The sequence below is a fragment of the Pholcus phalangioides genome, unplaced genomic scaffold, assembly GCF_987345545.1.
Source record: "Pholcus phalangioides strain wild (caught in Gottingen) unplaced genomic scaffold, Ppha-v1.0 ptg000015l_1, whole genome shotgun sequence".
Taxonomy (NCBI): Eukaryota; Metazoa; Arthropoda; class Arachnida; order Araneae; family Pholcidae; genus Pholcus; species Pholcus phalangioides.
In genome coordinates, this window is record NW_028301608.1 from 110,218,840 (window position 1) to 110,239,935 (window position 21,096).

The 21,096-nt window shown below is 36.9% G+C and overlaps 1 protein-coding gene across 2 annotated transcripts in view; it reads right to left on the reverse strand.

Moving 5' to 3' along the window:
- LOC149077566 (LIM domain-binding protein 2-like) overlaps positions 1-20,517 on the reverse strand; it is a 143,800-nt gene extending 123,283 nt beyond the window's left edge. The window contains exon 1 of one of the 2 annotated variants that reach the window (XM_089245128.1): positions 20,154-20,517. The gene's annotated coding sequence lies outside the window, so the exon portion shown is untranslated. The remainder of the gene's footprint in view (positions 1-20,153) is intronic. The other variant, XM_089245125.1, reaches the window with a different exon arrangement.
- Between the last annotated feature and the right edge of the window lie 579 nt (positions 20,518-21,096).

The following is a 21,096-nucleotide window of genomic DNA, read 5'->3' on the forward strand; positions in this document are numbered from 1 at the left end:
AATAGACCTAGTAACATATGGCAATTACTTATTTACTTATTTGTCGAGAAACTCACACAATAGCCATATGTCCAATTACAGTGGAGTGAAAAAAAACAAAAGAACATAAACGGCACACGTTGCAATACAGAAATTTATATGACTATTATATCAGTGGTGACTCATTACAGAAAATTCTGGGGGGGGGCGCCAAAATCATTTTGCAACTTATGATAAATGGGTTTATAGCATGAGTTTTTCTCTATAGCCCCTATAATCTAAATAGCATTGATATTAATAATGTATTTCTCTTTAGATGGAGTATGACCATGACAATGCAATAACATTAAGGGTGGGTTTTTTCGGGTAGGGCAAAATCAGACCAACACTGGCCACAGGAGAGACAGTGCAACAGTGGGTATTTTCAGAACAAAGTGCCCGTATGTACTGAATAAATAATAAAAATAATTAGAAATAATAGTCAGGAGGGAAAGCACTTCGTATACGGAGCCAAGTCGATCCTCAACAGCGGAAGCATATCTTGAATAGGATACGGATACAAGTTCTGATGGCAGACTGTCCCATATTGTTCTCGCCCCACGGCATCTGAATCCGTGGAAAAAGCAATCTCTTCTTGGCGTTGGTATTCTTATTTGGAAGCGATGCCTCCGTAGGTTAACTTGTCTGTCTATGATCACGAAGAAAGATTCTCCCGATGGTAGATGAACCATTTGGTGGACTAGTTTGTAGCACATCTTCAGATCTGCAGTGATTCTACGCCATTCCAGTGAGTGCAAACCCAGAGCTTGAAGCTTCTCGCAATAAGACCAGCCACTCATGCCAGTTATTCGTTTGATAAAAGACCTCTGTGGCTCTTCAAGGAGGAGCTTTATGTCCTTAATCTTACAAGGGCTGCATAATCGTTATCTTTGCAGCCTATGTCATGATAATGATCAGCAAAATCCAGGATGCGGCTGATTGCAATTAAAAGTTGTTTTTTTAATTTTAATAAATATACAACCCCTTGCAATAATGTATATGAGTGCCACGTTATTTGGACAATTTTTCCAACTGGAAGTATGTCTCAAAGATCAACGGTTCGCCAGTGAAATGTGGCAAGGATGGTCCCCACAAGGGCGGGGCTGACAGGGCCCGGGACAATTCTCATCATTTTTTTGCTTTTCCCCGCTATAAATTAACTATAGGAGGACCCGTGAAAAGTCTGACCGGGAGCCTGCAAAAGATTCCAGCCTGGGGCCCTGCTCAAGGATGAGGGGGGCCATGGCGGTAACAGTAATTAAGTAATCACCTTGCAGATACTAAAAATGAATTAATTCTAGTAGTGAAATTTTTCGGTAAAACTGATGAAAAAAAGATTGAAAAATAATGTCCAACAGTCTCTTCTATTCCTATCCAAAGAAAATAATATTTTAAACAGTACATTAATCGACTCATTAGAATGAGAAATGTTATGAAATTAAGCTTCCTTAAACGGTCTTTCATTTCCTTGAGGGTTTTAAACGAAAAGAAAAGAAATGAAGAACTATTTAACAAAAATCGTGTAATTAATTATTCATATTCTTAATTAATGATCCAAAAACGGGGGGGGGGGAATCGAAAGGCGTTTATGAGTCGAGGATTCTTAAGTCGAGTCGAGTCTCAAGAGAATATTCAGCGATTCGACGACGACTTATAAAAATTATAATTACGTTTTTTTGACGATATTTTAAACAAATACGTGAAAGTATTTCATTCGGAACAGAATAAAAAAAATAATTTTTATTCATGGTATTACTTGAATTGATTCAGTTTTTGTTATTAGTAAGTAGGGCTGAGCAGGGCCGTAACTAGGATTTTGTCCCCCACAACTTTAATATTCGATAATTTTGTAACGGTTTTCATTGTTCCCACTTATCACTGCCACCCCCTAAATGTTTCCGCCCGGGGCAGTTGACCCCCCCCCCTTCCCCCGCCATCCTCCTCTAGTTCCGGCCCTGGGACTGAGAATCGATTGAAACTTTTAACTGGTTAATCAAAAATTTTTAACCGATCAATCGACTGATTAGTCGAATTTCAATCGAAAATTTTTGAACATTAACCATTCACAACAAACATAGCTAAATGCAAACAAATGTAGAAATGAATTAAGAAATTAACGCCGAGATTACACTATGAGAAAATAGAACGTTCTTTTATAAAACTTGAAAAATTTAACCTATAAGAAAATCGGTTACATTCTAGCGAACGTAACTAATAGGGTAATTGGTGGTTGGGGGTTTTCTTTTCAAGTTTTGTAAAAGATCTTTTATCAAAATTTTATAGTGTAATCCCGGCATAAGGCCGCCCACCTTAAGCAATTCAATAATATTGAACGTAATTGTTATATCCTCCTGGATTTTTTTTCAACTCGTATCTTGTCGTTTTTTAAGAAAATCAGGGATTTTAGGTGAGTCACTGATGCTTGTTTCCTTTAGAAACTGTAGGAAATACCCAAAAGGGATTTCGCTTACAAATTGTACTGGGGAGGGGGAGGGAAGGGGATGCTTTTGAATGCCAAAACTGCTTTTTTCACGGTGGAGACAATATATTTTGAGCTTTTCTTTTAAAAATTCCATCAAACGCAATCAACTCATAGAGCTCAATTTGGAACTGAAATCCTCACCAGTTTTTGTATGTTTCGACTTGTATTTCCTAATATTGATTCAAGAATGTTTAAATATGGTCACCTATCGAAAATGTTATGAATAGGAACATAATTTAAGACATCTAATTGCTCGACTAAAATTCGTAATTGCGATTAACAATTTATCGATTAATCGACCCGGTTAATCGATTAATCTGACCAGCCCTACTACTAAGGTGTCTGATGGTAACTAATACGGCCAATTTTCTGTAACATTTTCATTTCGAATGAAATTCGATGCTTGATACTCTTTGGTGCTCTTAGCTATTTGTTGAGACAAATGACCTTTTCTTTTTAAAGTTTTTTTGATCGGGTGATGTGTGGTTACGTGCCAGTTAACCATATTGTACCGGAAGTGTCTATCATTCGGAAAGTCATCTCTTTATTTTCTTATGGAAAATTTGCATTTCTTTTCAGGTTCTATGATTACAGAATTTCGGTCTCTTAACCCTCTAAACGGCATAGACGAAATATCTCGACTCCTTAAAAGGACTCTCCTCTTTCGTCGGCGTATTCTCTGAAACAAGCTATCAACAAATCACTCAAGTGTCCACTCTAAATGGTCATCAGCTCAATGACTATTTTCGTATATGAGAACAATCACCCTAAAATTTATGACTTTAGTGGTGACAATATGTAAGAACAGTTTCAGCGCAACATTTTTTCACTGTCTGTAAAAACTGCGCGCATTTGATGAAATGTAAATGACGTTTTTTAAAAAGATTTAGAGTTCGAGTCGAGGTGGAAACGTCGAATAAATGAATTATTTTAACATTAAAATGCATAGGAACCAATATATTTCTAAGATTGATGGGAACTCCTGTTCTAGCTCACGCATGCGCACCCCAACCCAATGATATATCCCCGTTGTCAACTAGACCTCTACAATCAAGTTACAACGGAATTATCCAAACACCAAAATATCATTCAAGATCAATCAAATTCAAGCTCAGATAGAGATTAAAAAACCAGTAACTCAAACACTAGAGCTTGGGGAAATCCACTCCCAAACCATCTAAGATGCATGGGAGCTCCGGTTCTAGCTCACACATGCACTCCCAACCCAATGGGATAACCCCGTTGTCAACTGGATCTCGAAGCTGAATGGAAACTGAAATTTAAAAATGAGGAAAAAGAGAACTAATAACTCAGAGGCAGCAAAACGTCAATGGAAACTGCCAGTAGTTTTCAATTAGCGTCATATTTCTCAGGCGCGCAGATTACGCTGATTATGGAAAACATCGGTTGTGTGGAAAAAAGGCAGCTCAAAAATGCATAGCAAATCTGCAGATCTTCAGAAATTTATCCTGAAGGTACTTATTCCGGTGTGCATGGAGCTAACCATCTCGTGAATCTACTCTGAAATTCTTACTTACGTAAGAATGTAATGCTATAAGGCTGTTTCCATCTGAATTATATGGAAGTTGCGCTTTAATTTATACCTGAATCAATAATGGAATGTTAAACACTTGAAAAAAATTCTAAGACGAACTGTTGAGGTCCCTCTGTTGAAAATAGAGGTCATTATTATTAAGAATGTGTACGTTCACAAGAGACTCCAATATAATAAAACAATATGACGCCATTGTTTGATCACAATTGCGAACGAAGCCGCTTCACTTATATATTTTCACACTTGTAGAAGCTATACCATTGTCTCATTTGCAATGAAACCGTGGCAGGGTTCAAAGAATACAACATATCTCACCACTTCACTTCTAAGTATGAAAATTCCAGTTATGAATCAATGCCAGAATATGTCCGGCCCGCCAAAATTTTTCTTTTTGGTTTCTGGCCCGCTCCTAAGAAAAGTTTGTCCATCTCACTGCCCTATACCATATACTTTGCACACCTGCTGAAACTCGAAAAAAATCCTACTTAATTGAAAAGATATGACATTTATAGGGGACTAGCAAAAATACCCGGTGCTTCCCGGGTTTTCTTCACTTACTGGGAGGATTGAAAAGTGATAAACCATTATACATAATACTGCAGCATCAAAGAAGAGGCAAACCATTGTAAAGGCATGTGCATGTCTTAAACGCATTGTTTGGGAAACACGGTAACCGAAGTAAGCATTCCAAAAGTGACTGTTGGGGCCCCAGGAATCATTGTTACCCGATGGTGTGCAGTTTTTTATGTTTTTTTTAACTACATTCATCATAATTTCACTCGGTACAAAAATGTGTCGGTCTGTAATGTAGGTTTCTTTAAAATATTTTGATAAATTCGTTTAATGGTCAGACACGTTATATTCGTTGCACCTGCGCCAATATCAGACGTTTCTAGTCAAAAATTTCACGGGACCACGTTTCTGATCCTCCCAACCATCCACACGATTTCATTGCATTTATTCCGAACATAACGATGTTACCACAACGAAAACGTTAAGGAAAAAAATCAAAGCACAGCAACATGAATACCATATGAGAAAATGTTTTACACGTATACGGTATCGGTAATTTCCCAGCATTTCGGGAACGTTTTGGAAAGAGAGATATAGAGAAATGGCTCGATCACTTTACGTAAAGTAAAAAGAGGTTATGTGATACACACATACACACACACACAAGTCGTTTCCTAGGAACTGTTGAAGCTCTCGGGTGCTCATTCAGCGTCCAGTGACTCGACCGTTAGAGAGCAGCAGCAGTAGTGAATGGACAACGACCAGTGGTCAACGAGCAATGAACGCGGGACTGTCTCGTGTATGAAGTGAACTGAAAAAAAGAATTGATTTCCGCATTTCTCTCTCACAGCCGATCGAAAGACGCGAGAAGACTATTAACCCCGCTTACAAAAGAAAATAAAATTCTAAAAGAATGGTAAAGAGTGACGGGGGAACACGATTGATTCATTTCTTGAGGAATTGTGCAATGTTACTTATGATCAAGGCCCCGTATGCTGTTGACCTGAAAAGTACTGAAAAATTACCACAAAAAATTGTCCAAAAACTCTCAAAAATGTTCTGAAAATTCGAAAAAAACCTAAAAAATCATTTTAAAAAAAATGCTGTTAAAATAGCGCAACAAATTTCTTCAGAAACTGATTATGCTCGGAAGTCAAAGAAAAAAAAAAAAAGATCATTTATGATTACTGGAAATCACATTTTATCCCAACAGATTTCATCAAAAATTGCCAAAGGAATTTTTCAAATAAACAATTCGTAATTTATGAGTGGGTTAGAAAATCTAAAAGAGACACAATAGCAATTTCTGATGGTAAAGTTTTGAGATAAACTTCTCTCAACATCAACAGATGTTATTCATATACGGGGTAGGAAATAAGGAAAGTCCATGGGCCACACATTTTACGGGCAAACCGTTAATCTTACAGGCATAAATTAGGTGTAGACCTTATATACGTCATTCATGTTGAAAGGGGTTGTTCAGTTATTGAAATATATACAAAAACTAACTTCTTATATGGCCACTCTGTGCCCAAAAAAACCCAATTAAAAAGTTGTTGCCCTGTCTCTTCTGAGGGGAAAAAAAATTCCACGTTTGTAAGTGCAATATTCACTGAGATATTTGAATTAAAATACTGTAGAGAAATTTGGAAAGAACAGCAAAAAACTAACGGACAGCGCGTCTTTCCCTTATATATATGCTGTTCTTTCCCAGGATACCCAGGATAAAAATACCCATTTTTTAACTTCAGATACCTCGGCGAATATTGCACTTACAGACGTGAATTTTTTTTTGCCTCAGAAGAGACAGGGCAATAACTATCTAATTGGAAGTTAGAGGAGGGGTGGACCGTATAAAAATTTAGTTTTACACAGAATATTTAAAATCCAATACTGAAAAATGGACTAAATGCTTCTTTCCAACCGTATAAATATCGATTGAAGCGACATTACTTTTCTTCTGATTTCTATCTCACCCAATTTTTAACTGGACATGACAACTTCAAATCCCTTAAAAGAGATTCAACCTGGCGGAGAGTGGCTTATACAGTTGTGGAAAGGGGAAAGGGGGATCCCGAACATCTGATTTTTGAGTGTTCAAATGTAAGAATTCAGAATACTGAGCCGAAATTTATAATCTTTCCTTATTTTCTATATGAAATTCGGACAGAAGTTCTGTTGTGCAATGTCGGTATGCCGGAGATAAAGGGGACTATGTCCATTTTCATCATTATCAGGATAACGCTATCAATCTGCAGTACTTTCGTTACACTACACATTGGTATAGGATACGTCTTATTTCAATAAATAACAGAGGTATTCACTTCATAAACTGAGAAAAAAAATCTTAAAACGGTTCTAATGCAAAATTTCCCTTTTGTGACACGGTGCCCTCTATCTCCGGTATACGGTTGTAAAGACTCACTAAGAAGGGATTTCTCAAAATTCAACCCCTAAGGTCGTAGTGGGGTTCAAGGGTTACGGAGCAACATCGCAGAGCATCAACAACATCAACCTGGAAAATTGACCTACCCCACCTCTCTTTGATACCCTTGAAGAACTTCACTGATTTTATCAATTGCATCTATAAGCTCTGCATCTCTTTCTGCAAGGACTGAATGGTGGAAAACAGAATCTGGTCTGGTCTGGTCTTCAATATTTTGGAATGGAAAAAAAACCCTTGCGAAATCTTACTGCATGCATCATTCTCACGGATCAAAATCATTAAACATGAATTTACAGATTTGAAAATTTTCCCTATAGTTCACGCAAGTATTACCATGTTCCCAGAATCAAACCTTTACAAAACGAGACAAAGAAGTCCTCCCTCTCTCAACATCTCATACAGCAGTGTTTACCCCTAGGTGGGGGGGGGGGGGAGAGATCTGAGCATTTTGTAAGCTGTCCCGCGGTATCATTTTCATTCACTACTATTCCATGTATGACACATTCAGTGCTTTGAAATTATAATTCATTGCATCAATTCTTTACGATATGAAAATTTCACACAAAACAATACATTTTGGATTTTATCGGGTGGGGGTGCTCCAAATTGACCTTCGCTGTTGGGGGTTCCACGAAGAATTGACCTTCACTATAGGGGATCCGCGATGCATTGAATTTCATTAAAGTAGACGGTCCGCGTCATCAAAAGTTTGGGAAACACTACCATATAAGATCATAATTTTCCTTGAATTCATTTCGTTTATTGTTTGAAGTGGCAACTCTTGGAATATTTACTAAGTTATGGGCGGAGATGGGGTGGGGGAACCATTGTCTCCCCCCCCCCCTCCAGCGTTAGTGGCGGAATCGACTGATCTAATGTACATGCATACATATATGAATTGAAGTCATCATCGTGCCCCCTCAGACTTTCAAATTATCTCCACCCCTATGTACTAAATACTAAATTTTCCTTGAAACTGATACTAAACTTTGCCTGCCATCTATAAAGGAGTGATGAACGTAATACTTTTGTCCTTTTTCTAATTTCAGTCTACTTTTTATTTTGAAAAAAAATTTAAAAAAGAAAAAAAAAATCCTTAAAATGCCAAAAAAATGCATTGAAAGTGAAAAAATTTTGAAAAATGCAAATGTCATCAGCATACGGTCCCCGTGGGTTATGATATACCTACGAAATTCTTTAAAAACTACACTGATTTCTTCTGAGACTATTTTGCTCTGGGAAATCACAAGCGACATGTTGACCTAGAATACGACGTGTGTGTGTTTATATATATATATATATATATAAGTCTTATATAAATATTCGGGACGAGTTCCAACCAATTAAACAGCGTCCCGATCCTGAAATAAACATCTAAATTAAGCCAATGTCAACGAAACGATCAAAATAAACGTTGCTCGTTCAAAGTAAATCACATTCCGACAATCTTTTTTTCCTCCTGTTGTTTCAATGAATTGCAGGCAAATGTGCTGGGTCGTCTTAGCTCACGGGCCCAACTGAGCCCGGCCAAAGTACCTCAAAATTTAATGATACGTTGGCACTGTACTATGATCTTCGAGAGTAAACGTGTGGAAATTTCATAGACAAAGAATAAATTCCCTTTATTTTATTACTATGGGAAATTTGTAGGCAAGGGCCAAGGAATATCACTTTGCCTAGATGCCCGCAACTGTGATTTGATGGGCATTTGGGCGCACCATTACTGATTGCTTCATTAGCTTTTTTTTCTCATCCTATGTATTCCTTTATTTCTTCTCATCTCTTCCTAGTGGGGATTAAAGTAAAAAAGATGGGTAGGACTATCCATAAACATATACATAAGTGTTTCCTAAAATAGGGATATCGCCCCCCCCCCCCCCCGGGACAGTAGAAGCTTTAGGGCCCGAGTGGCGAAGATGCTCGTCTTCCACTATGAAGGTTCCCATCAAGGTCCATGGGTTCATAGAACATTCGGAGCAAGTTCTTTACCTACCGAGCCTAGGGAGACCACCGATGGATGGAGCCTTCATTTACCATCCAACTTCACTGGTTGGAAATTGCCGTATGGCGATATATGTATGCGAAGTTGGTATGCGGTGTAGTATTAGAAGGTTTAGTATGGTATCCCACACACAGTGTTTCCCAAAAAAGTGCCTACAACGGCACAATTATTCAATCATTACACTTCACTCATAGTTGGAAAAATTGATGCCAGATGGCAGCACTACGCATAAAAAGCATTACACAAAACAAACTTCACGTTAAATTCACATCTCGTACACACACATTCCGTAATGTACCAATTTGTTAGAAATTCCGTAGAGGAATGTGCACGAGGTGCATGTACGGTTGAGTAGTAGTAGTATTTCACAAAGTGGGCAATATCGCCCCCTGTGGTGCTGGAACAGTTTGGAGTGGTAGAAGCTACAGATTTAGTATGTATGGGATGAGTATGTATGCTGCATAGTGTTCTTCCAAGCAGATATTTAGATATTCTTCTAGACAGGGCTCATGCCAATAAATCTAGAGTCACACTCGTATATAACCTGGCCCAATACATTTCAAGGTTAGTCATGGGCAAGTACTATGGCCGCTCCCCCATTGGCAATAATCGCCAAATGTTGGAGACTGGAAGGTATTGGAAGGCTGGTCGAAGAGAACGACTAGGGCCTTCCAGCCTAAGCCAAATGAGCCGTCTTTCTTTTCGATCTTGTAATCCGTCTGCCCTCACGTTGTCGAAGAACGCCCACGATAAAAACGCGGAGTGTCCTTGGAGAGTATTCTGGAACGATTGGGACAGGTTAAGCCCAGTGTGTAGCCGGCCTATGCCACTGGTGCTTCTTTGCAGCAAGGGGAGGCAAAAACTGCAAGAAAATATTTACGAGTGACTATTGCGCCAGGCTGGACACGAGTATGTCCCCAGCGTAATACAAGAAGCAGCCAATTTTGAGGGGGGGGGGGCCTGAAGACTTGTGGGCCCTGGGCACGTTCCCCATTTGCCATGCGAGAAACCGGCCCTAGTTTTACTGTAATTACTTTTTTAAAATACAATAACTATTGTTATCATAAATGATGAATTAATGAAAATTTTTCAATGATTTTTACGCGTTTTTGTGGTTGAAAACTATCATTTTTTTTCAATGATTTAAAGAGCGTTTGTTTATAAAGTAATAGAAATTGTATTTATAATTGTTAATTTGCTGAAATTACAAGTCCCAAAAGTTTATGGAATCTATTGAATGTATGAAAATTTGAATCGTGAAATCGTGACACAAGGCTTGAGATCCATGAATGCAGTAAGATGTTATAAGGCGAATCTTTTGTTCTTTAGACGGCAAAGGCGACGTAGCTTCCTGTGGACATGATTACCAAAATTTTGAGATTGAATTTGCAAAAGTATGCCTATTGATTATTTTTCAAAGGCTTTAACTTGTTGCAAATGCATAATTATCACGTTTTAGGCCGGGATTACACTATAGATGTTTGATAAAAGTACCTTTATATAACTTCAAAAATGCAACCAATAATAGTACCGGTTATATTCACGCAAATGCAACCGATAGTCTTATTGGCTGCATCTTTAAAGTTTTATAAAAGTTTTGTAAAAGTGTTTTTATAAAACCTGAAAAATACAACCAATAAGATGATCGGTTACATTCGAGCAAATTTGACCAATCAGCTTATTGGTTGTATTTTTCAAGTTTTATAAAAGCACTTTTATAAAACATTTACAATGTAATCCCGGCCTTAGCCAGAAAGACGCCTTACCACCCAAAATCACGTTCTAGAAAACCTCGATGTCGATGATGACTTCACATGATGATAGGTTGATAAAAAGAAGAACTATATACGCCGTATATAGTTTTAACAAGAATTTAAAAAAACCCACATTTAAACATTCAACAAACCACATTTTGGGAGGTTAGAATGGACTCAAAACCACGTAGTTTATGCAAACAAATAGATGAATGTTATTTTCAGTGACGAAAAGAAATCTAACTCAGATGGTCCCGAGGCATATAAAAGGTAGCCTATTATCACCAGCATACATCAGGGTGGAGGTTCTGTGATGGTATGGGCGACCTGCACATTCAATGGACACGCACATCTTCAGCAATCCTAGATAAGAGACAGGAAGGACGCCAAAAGATACATAGACTAAAAAATCATTTTATTCTTTTTAATTAAATTTCAGGGGCACAGAACTGTTTATGTTTTTGTTCAGCAGGACAATGCTCTCACGCATATGTTCGACGTTGCGAAAACCTATTTTAAAATTAAAAAATGTGACTCTACTGGACTGGCCAACGATGAGTCCTCTGCTGTTAAGCAATGTATTCATTAGGTCTACTCCAATGGATGCGACAGTTCAGGTCGGTGAACGTCTTGAAACATGCCATAGAAACTGAATGGTATAATTTGGACCCACAGCTACTCAAAGTTTGCCTTTCAACGGAAAATCGCTTGTTTAATGCAGTCGTTCAAAATAATGAAAAAATTATCAGTTACTAATTTTTTTAAACACGTGTTTGTCAGAAATTATAACGTATTTGGTTATTCTATAAACTTTGGGGGGACAGCCTTCATTTGCATTTGTTTTTTATTCTGGTGTAAAAATATCCTTTCTTTCAAATGAGTTGTTGAATGCCAATCACATCTGGATTGTAATACATTTCTTTGCACATTCGTACATTTATTTTCATTCGTCCGAAAAAAAAAAACTACTTTTCGAGAGTAAACTTTTGGGACATGGTGTATTTATGGGTACGTGCACCATTATGAAGAACTCTAATTTATGACTGTGTGTAAATTTGCAGCTGTTTGGCGCACGAAGAGAATTTATTGAGGAAAGAATCCGTCATATGCTTTTTTTTTAAATACATGTGTCAGCTTTGGACATCACAAGCTGAGTAAACATCAGAGAAGGTTTACGCAGTTTATGCCACGGGTCTTGAGGATCCGTCAATAGCGGTAGTTTCTAGTGTTCCGGGTTCTGAAATTTAAGCGGCGTCCTACGTCGACACTGCGAAGGCAGGGGTTGAGATCACATGCGTCCGCTAGTGTTATACTATGTAAATCATACATGATCAACTCATGGCCCGGGGGACCAAATGTGCCTCTCGGAGTCTTCTGATGTGGCCTGCGACCTCAAACATGATTTTGTAAGACTGAAGTAAGCGACACATATAACTAGATCAGTCCAACAGTGCAGTTCTAAATCACTTACGTGGCCCGCGACACATTTCCGGATCACTGAAGTGACCCTTGGCATAGTTCCAGATAACTCAAGCGACCTGCGGCACAATTGCAGTGCATTTAAGTGACCCTTTGTGTGTAATTCAACATCGCTTAAGTGGCCTTCGCACGCTCTCAGATAGCTTAAGTGACCCGGGCATAGTTCCAGGGTATGTAAGAGGCCTACGGCACTTTTCCCGATCACTTAAGTGGCCCGCGACACGTTTTCCATACCAGCGAAGTTACCCGTGACATTTTTTCATACCAGTGAAGTGGCCAGCACTTTCCAAAAGGTTGAGCACCCCATATGTAAATTATAGTATGAAAGTATGGGTACTGTTGATGGGGTTTTCGGTTAAGTATAAACTACGAAAGTTTTTGATCAGGTCAAACACGGTTTGTAATTCAAAGGGTGCCCAAATAAGTGAAAAGCGTCAAATTTCTGATGATTTCGATCGATATATAACCGATAATCGATACTGTATGCAACTTGGACGGAGGGAGTAGTCTCTGAATATACCGGGTAAAAACACGAGTCCGTTTCAGCTCAAAAAACACGTGAATCATCGGTTATAGAAATACTTTTTCAATAAGAAAAAGGACTCAAATAACGCGGTCATTTTATGCAGGGTGATTACTTAATTCCCCTTCCCGCATTTTACTGTGTGAACCGCTGATCCTATGTATATAGAGGCATACTTCCAATTATAAAAATTATCCAAATAAGGCCCCTTTCACACGGAGCGGATGCGGATGCGGACGCGGGTCCGCATACCCTTTCAAACGAGCACTGAAGATGCGGACGAATCGCCCGCATCTTTAGTTCGAAATTCGTGCATAAAAACTGTTTTTTCGCAATTTTTGTAATTATTTTTCTCCTTCACCCCTGATTCAGTGCCCATAGGCAGCCTAGAGGCATTCTTTGGTGGTTTTTATCATTGAGCCTAAAGATGCCTCCATTCCGATCCTCACAAGTAGTCGATGGAAGAAAATATCTTAAAATATTTTCAAAAAATTTTGAAAAAAAATCTGTCTTTTCGGAAAAATATGAAAGAAAATTCCAAAAACACATCCAATGTTCGAAAAATCCAATCCAAAAACATCCAAAACATTCGATGTTCCAAAAAAAAAAAAAAAAATTCAGCAAATATCAAAGAATTTGCAAGTATAAAAAAAGGGAGGGGTTGGGACTTTCAAAATGTCTGTGCTTAGAAATATTCGCATCACAATTCTGTCTTAGGCCGGGATTACACTATAAAAGTTTTGTAAAAGCTCTTTGATAAAACGTGAAAAATTCAACCATTAAGATCACCGGTTTCATTTGCTTGAATACAACCGATGCGCCTATTGGTTGAAGTTTTCAACTTTTATAAAAGATCTTTTACAAAACTTTATAGTATAATCCCGGCCTCAAGTACGGATTACACTATAAAAATTTTATAATAATTCTTTTAAAAAAGCAACTAATAAATTTATCGGTTGCACTTGCAATTTATTAGTTGCTTTTTTCAAGTTTTATAAAATAACTTTCATAAATCTTTTAGAGTGAAATCCCATCCTTAGATTAGTCACTTCTGAAATATAAAATTTCATTTTTTTAAGTTTATAGACTAAATATTGAGTAAAATATACTTGTAGGTATCGAGGGAACCACCAAAAATATTCAAGTGCTAGGGTCTTCAAACGTCTTAATCCGGCCCTGAGTGAACACCGTACGTGGATAGCATTGTTTATGAAAAGTATTTTTCTTTTAAGTTTAAAAAAATTAACAGATTAAAAATTTTAAAAAATGACAAATATTTAAAATAATATTTCAGATATTTATATTTTTTAAATAATTTTAAAAATTTAAAAAGAAAAAAATTAAAATTTTTAAATTAAATTTAAAAGTTATTAAAGTATTTAGTCAATCAAATATTCGTAATGAACAGAAACGGCTTATAATTTTGGTCCCGTCAGTGGCCGTTGTTGGCAGGTTTTATTGTATAAAATTGTGAAATATGGACAAAAGGCAGTTGAAGTTGCTATATCTCAATCTCAGAAGGAAACGAAGGGATACACGTATGTAGGTACATTATATTAATGAGCAGGGACCATCATATGGTGTTTTTAAGGGTATTTATGGCAAATAATTAAAAAAATTCCGTGAAAAATCACCTTCAAAAAGTAGCCAAAGATGCGGACGAATTCGCTCCGCATCCGCATCGTCTGAATAGCCCCGAATAAACCTATTGTCAAAACTTCTATGTGCGGATGCGGAGCCCGTACTTAGGTTTTGACACATGCGGACGACGTCCGGACCCGCATGAACATTTCCTAGGTGCGGAGATTTTTCGGCTCGTCTGAAAGGCGCAGTATATTCCAATTGTTAAAACTTCTTCCGGACCCGCATCCGCATCCGCTCCGTGTGAAAGGGCCCTAAACGTGTAGAACTCAGACACGTCGTTCATGTTGCAAGTGGTAGAACAGTATAGTTATTAAAACAAAAACAAAAAAACTTTTTATACGAACACCCTGCACCCAAGAACCCAATTAGATAATAATACCATTAAATTGTACCCATAAAGTTGTTGCCCTGTCTTTCCTGAGTCAAACAAAAAATTTCCATTGAGCGGAGAAAAGTTGGGAAGGAAAACAAACACACGCAACGCTTCTTTCTTTCATTTATGCTGTTCTTTTAAAAACTTTGTTCGATTTTTGAACTCTAATATTTCTTCGAATATTGCACTTAGAAACGTAGATTTTTTTTTGCCTCAGAAGAGACATGGCAATAACTTTCTAATTGGTTGTCCCTATAAAAAGTTCATTTTTTATTTTATTTTAATAACTATACAACCCTCACCCCCTGAAATATGAATGACGTATCTGAGGTCCACACGTCATTTGGATACTTTTACTGTACCTCGAGAACGGAGGTCTTCAACCTTTTTCTAATCGCGAGCACTGCCTGAAATCCATCATCAAAAGAAGAGCACCCTCACGGAGAGTTTCACATACGAATGCATGAAATCACGACGATTTCAATCCTTGAATGTAGCTGGTGTGTTTAATTAGAACGTTGATCAACACTGCTCGCGAGCGCGAAATTGGACACGATCATCGAGCACTCTGGGGGATTCAGGGAGCGGCGTGGTGCTCGCGAGCAACGGGTTGAAGATGTCTGCTCTAGGATCAACTGTTCCCCAGTAATCTGAGGTGCGTTATCTATGCACCCTGTATGTACGTATGTATGTTGTTACTTAGCCCTATAACAAACATTCCTGGCAATGGTGGCTTTGTTTTGATTATAATACAAAAATGAATTTAAATTAATTGAAATTGCTTCCCATTTCGATAAATTTCAAAATAGCAACCCACCAATAAAAATACCAGCGTTTACTTCACAGAAATGGCATTTTTATACGGAACATACGTAAAAATTCCCTTATACAGAGAGATCAGAAATTTTCAACATTCATACGCGAGAAATATAAAAATTATTCATTCTCTTGTATTTTGTTAATTTTTCCAAGAAATTTTGCAAAAGAATGGATATATATCGGGTGTTCTGTTAATGGACCGACAAACCCAGAGGGTTGTTAGTAGGCATCAAGAAAAACAAAAAAATTGCAATGGAAAGTGGTGTCGCTAACCACGTTGAGAGAGGGTGGAAATCACGAAAAAAGGATGCAGGTTTCGACGTCGCGCTGAAACGACAAGAAGTACAATAACAACTACAAAAATATTTATTTGCTTAATTATTACGGGCGTTGGTGAAAGTGGCGGCCACTGACGTCATTTCACAGTCTACAACGACGTAAAAACGATTCCCGGACGAGCTCGAAGATACCAGGTATGCTTTTGACGTCGTCCGCAGCGCGTGATCCTACCCCAGCGCATACGTATCGCGACGCTGCTTACGACAGATATGGTGAGCGAACCCACGAACGCATTCAGCGATCAACTGACATCTCCCTTTCGTCTCCTCTTGACTCAGAGCCTGTACGCGTTTTTCGCGATTTTCACCCTCTCAACGGGGTTTGCGACACCATGTTCCACTGCAATTTTTGTTCCTCTTGATGCCTACTCACAACCCCCCACCCCGCCCCTGAGTTTGTCGGTCCATTAACAGAACACCCTGTGTATTTTCATACCATTTTTCATTTAAATTAATTTATTGTTGCGGTTTTTGTTTTTTTTTTGGCAAAATGGCGAATGAAGTACATTTCACAGGCAACACCGAGTAAGGCCGGTATTACAACTATAAAAGTTTGATAAAATCCCTTTTATAAAACTAGAAAAATCTAACCAATAAGGTTATCGTCGCCAATCGACTGTTTTTACAACGGGACAGCAGTATCGATTGGTGAGGGACAATGCAAGGTTATGGTGTCGCAGGGAATTTTTCTCTAATAAGGTTGTTAATAAATGGAATAGCTTACCCCCGGAGGTAGTAAATTGTAACACAATTGACACGTTTAAAAAGAAATACGATAAACATGTTGGGGTAAATCGAGAAGCTATCCATACTTAGAATAAGACAACCATAAGTATTCTTTATGGGCGTTGTATTTTGCCTGTTGTGGCGTTGTATTTGTATTTGTATTATTGGTTACATTCTAGAAAATGCAATCGTTGACCTTATTGGCTGAACTTGAAAAATCCAACCAATAAAGCTCATAGGTTACATTCGAGCAAATGCAATCGATAAGCTTATTGGTTAATTTTTTCAAGTTTTATAAAATAACTTTTATAAAACTTTATAGTGTAATCCCCGTCTAAGCTTTATGCAGTGGCCCGTTACGGCATAGTTACATAATTTACAGAAATTCTGGAGGAAAAAAAACCTCAATGAAAAAAATGTTTTCAAGAATTGGTGAAATAATTAAAAAAATATTTTTAACTAATGAGAGAAACAATTTTCATAGTTAATGAGAAATAATTTCTGAATTAATGGAAAATAACTACATTGTTATTGAAAGAAATAATTTCGGAATTATTGAAAGAAATAGCCTTAGAACTAATGAGAGAAATGATTTCATAATTATTGAAAGAAATAATTTGAGATTAAGTGGGGAAAAAAAAATTTTCGCAATTCATGAAAACTCAAAATGAAATGAATTTTAAAAAAAATGGAAACCCATGAATGAAAAATTTCAGAATTATTGAAACAAATATTTTTCAGAATTAATAAAAAATATTTTCAGAATTAATGAAGGTTCATATTTAATGGTAAAAATAATTTGTGGGTAAATTTGATAAATACTTGAAATTTATCGCCTTTATCTGTGATTATGCATGATACCCTAGGTGAATTTGAATAAATATGAAAAAAATTCAAAATGAGTATAGAGTAGGTGTGATGAATATAGTCGGACCCCGCTATAACGATAGAAAATTTTACGATCGTTCCCCGATATAATGATACAATGATAAAATACATAGGTGAATTTCATTTATAGTATATCCTATACGGCAGTGCGATTTATCATGTTTACCAGCGATGCGACGCTTTGGTACTATGCATAATCGCGATAAAAGTAATCAATTTCAAACTCACCAAAATGCTTGGTGCTTATGCATAATAACCGATAAGACATCTCGCCTTACATCTTTTGCAGATTTCAAGGCGTTTCCAAGGAATGGGTGCATCAGACGCTTATTTATAAATCAAACTTGTATACAGCAACGATCATAATCACAAAAAAATTTATTAAATTAAAGATAAGTAATGAACTATGATCTTGTAGATAATAACAGCTTGCCGCCTGGCAGTCGAGTGGTTAGGGAAATAGCTTCTCCCTGTGCAGGTCTGGGGTTCGAATCCCGGTTCGGGCATGGATGTTTACTAACACTAACAAATTCCCTGGACGGATCATGCTGATCCCTTGGGAATACGTGAGGATCACGTTATTATTACGTATATTAACCGGATTTATCATATTTACCGTAACATACAGTGTAATGTATGAAAAACGTATTTTTTTTTTCAAAAAATTGAAATTTATACTATATATGTTGTTTTGAAAAAAAGCTCTGGGGTCTTCAACCTTTCACAGACATTCTGGGGGAAAAAAAAGAAAACATGAAGCCCGAGGGCCAATAAGCCATACTGCGGTATCTAGATTCACACAACTACGTAGACTAGATTCATTCAACTCTGAAATAATTTTTTCGTTGAATAGAAATTTCCATAAAATTCGGAAATTAATTTTCTCACCAAATATGAATTTTCGTTAATGAAATTAACGAATTAATTAATTAATTTTCGTTTTGCTGAATATATTTCTTTCGATTTGCTGGAAATATTTTTCATTAGTTCTGAAATTATTTTCATGTGAATTCTGAAATTATTTTCATGTGAATTCTGAAATTCTTTTCATGTGAATTCTGAAATTATTTTCATGTGAATTCTGAAATTCTTTTCATGTGAATTCTGAAATTCTTTTCAATAGTTCGGAAATTCTTTTCATTAATTCTGAAATTATGTTCGTTAATTCTGAAATTATGTTCATTAATTCTGAAATTCTTTTCATTAATTCTGAAATTCTTTTCATTAATTCTGAAATTCTTTTCATTAATTCTGAAATTCTTTTCATTAATTCTGAAATTCTTTTCATTAATTCCTTCAACAATTTTGTAAATATTTTTCATTAATCATGAGTTATGCAGTGCTTTTCTTTTTACTAATTCTGAAATTATTTATTTCAATGATTATGAAGTCATCTCTTACAATAATTGTAAAATCTCTTACAATAATTGTAAAATCTCTTACAATAATTGTAAAATCTCTTACAATAATTGTAAAATCTCTTACAATATAATTATAAACCCATCTCTTACAGTAATTATAAAATCATTTCTTTCAATATTTCTAAAACTGTTTTCTTTCAATAACTATGAAAAGTTATTTCTCATCAACTATGAAATTATTCCTCCTCCATTAGTTTTAAAATTTCTCCGTTTCGGAATTCATTTTTGCATTGGCTCTTTTCTTCCAGCATTTCTATAAATTCCGTAATAATGTAAACCTTTTCATCGGGCGGCCACTGCATAAAAATAAAATTCGAGCGCCACGCGTGGTCCGCAGGCCATGCGTTGAAGACTACTAATACATAAGTTGCAGTAAATAATAATAATAATGTAAATGAAAATAATAATGTAAATGAAAATAATAATGTAATGTAAATAATAATGTAAATAATTCCGATTATTATGCATGATCACCAAGCGCTTTTTGATAAGTTTGATAAATTTCCTTATTTGTTGATCACTTTTACCAGGCGATTATGCATATTACTCAAGCGTCGTTGGTAAATTTAATAAGTACTAAAACATTATCACTCTTATCGGCGATTATGCATAACATCCAAGCGTCACGTCGTTGGCCAACATGACAAATCGTACTTTATGATGTACTTACAGTACATGATAATTTATATATGTATTGCATCTTTATATCGGAGTACGATCATAAAATTTGCTGTCATTATATCGTGGTCCGACTATATTTCTCATACATATCAGATTCATTTGGATTTTTTTTTTCATATTTAAAAAGTTCACCACTCACAGTAGGACATCATGCATACTCAACAGATAAAGGCGATAAATTTCAAGTATTTATCACATTTATCAACGACACTTGATATGCATAATCGCCGGTAAAAGTGATGTTTTCGGTATTTATCAAATTTAACAACGATACTTGCGTGTGTTGGTATTAGCATAGCGGCTAGTAGAAGTGATAAATGTATCAAACTTACCAAAACAATTGGTAAATGTATGCATATCACATTAACCGTAACACATATAATGCATAAAACACGTATTTAAATTTTTGGTTTAAAATGACATTTATACTGTAGTTGCCTTAAAAACAATTTTAACTATTAAACGGTTGAAAAAAAAGAAGTATCACTTACCGTCATTTTTGTTTTTCAACACAAGTTCGTACTCAGTCCTTTTTGTTTGTTTGTTGCCACAGTTCAATAGATGATCATTATATAACACTCGTAGAGATTAGGCGATAGTCCCTCTCCAAGAACGTCCGTATATACGGTTTTAATACTAGAACCAAAGGCAAAAGACAATTTAAAACAACGAAAGGCAAAAGCGCGGTTCCTGCGCGACGGCAGCTCCCCGCGAGATAACCGCCGGTGAGAGTGAGAAAACTGAGTATTTTGAGTGCAGCTTTTCTCCCCGGTCGACCGACGGAGAGTGTAGAGTAGAGAGAGAGAGAAAGAGAGAGAGAGATTTTTCGTCGGCCTCTCCGATTGTGTTGTGTATGTTATAATAAAAGAGAAGAAGAGAGAGGAGGCAGCACTAGTCTAGCATTCACTCTACTACAGCGGAGCCTCGTTTATACGACGTTTAAGAGGCCGGGTCAAAAGCGGCGTATAAATGAGTAAGTCGCATAATTAGAACTCCTCTAAAAAAATAGAGTCCCTCCCCCCCCCCTCCCAAAAAGCACATAAAATATCTATTGAATTTAATTTAATATTTTCAAATATATTCAATGTGTTCTTGCGTTCAATCTTGTGTTTACAACGTGTATGCTCTATTCATGGCCCGAGGGCCAAATGTGGCCCGTGATCTCAAACCTAATTTTGCAAAAGTAAACCGAGTAGCACAGTCCCATACCACGTAAGTGTCCCGTAGCGCAGACCAGACGTAGTGTTCCAGACCACAATGTCCCGCTGCGCGTTTTCAGATCACTTAGATGACTCGCGGCATATTTATAGATCACTCGAGTGACCTGCGGCAGTTCCGGATCACTTAAGTGACCGGCGGTCCATTTGCAGATGACCGCGGCAGAGAGCACTAAAGTGATTCTTGGCTCATTTAAATGCACTACAATTCGAGATC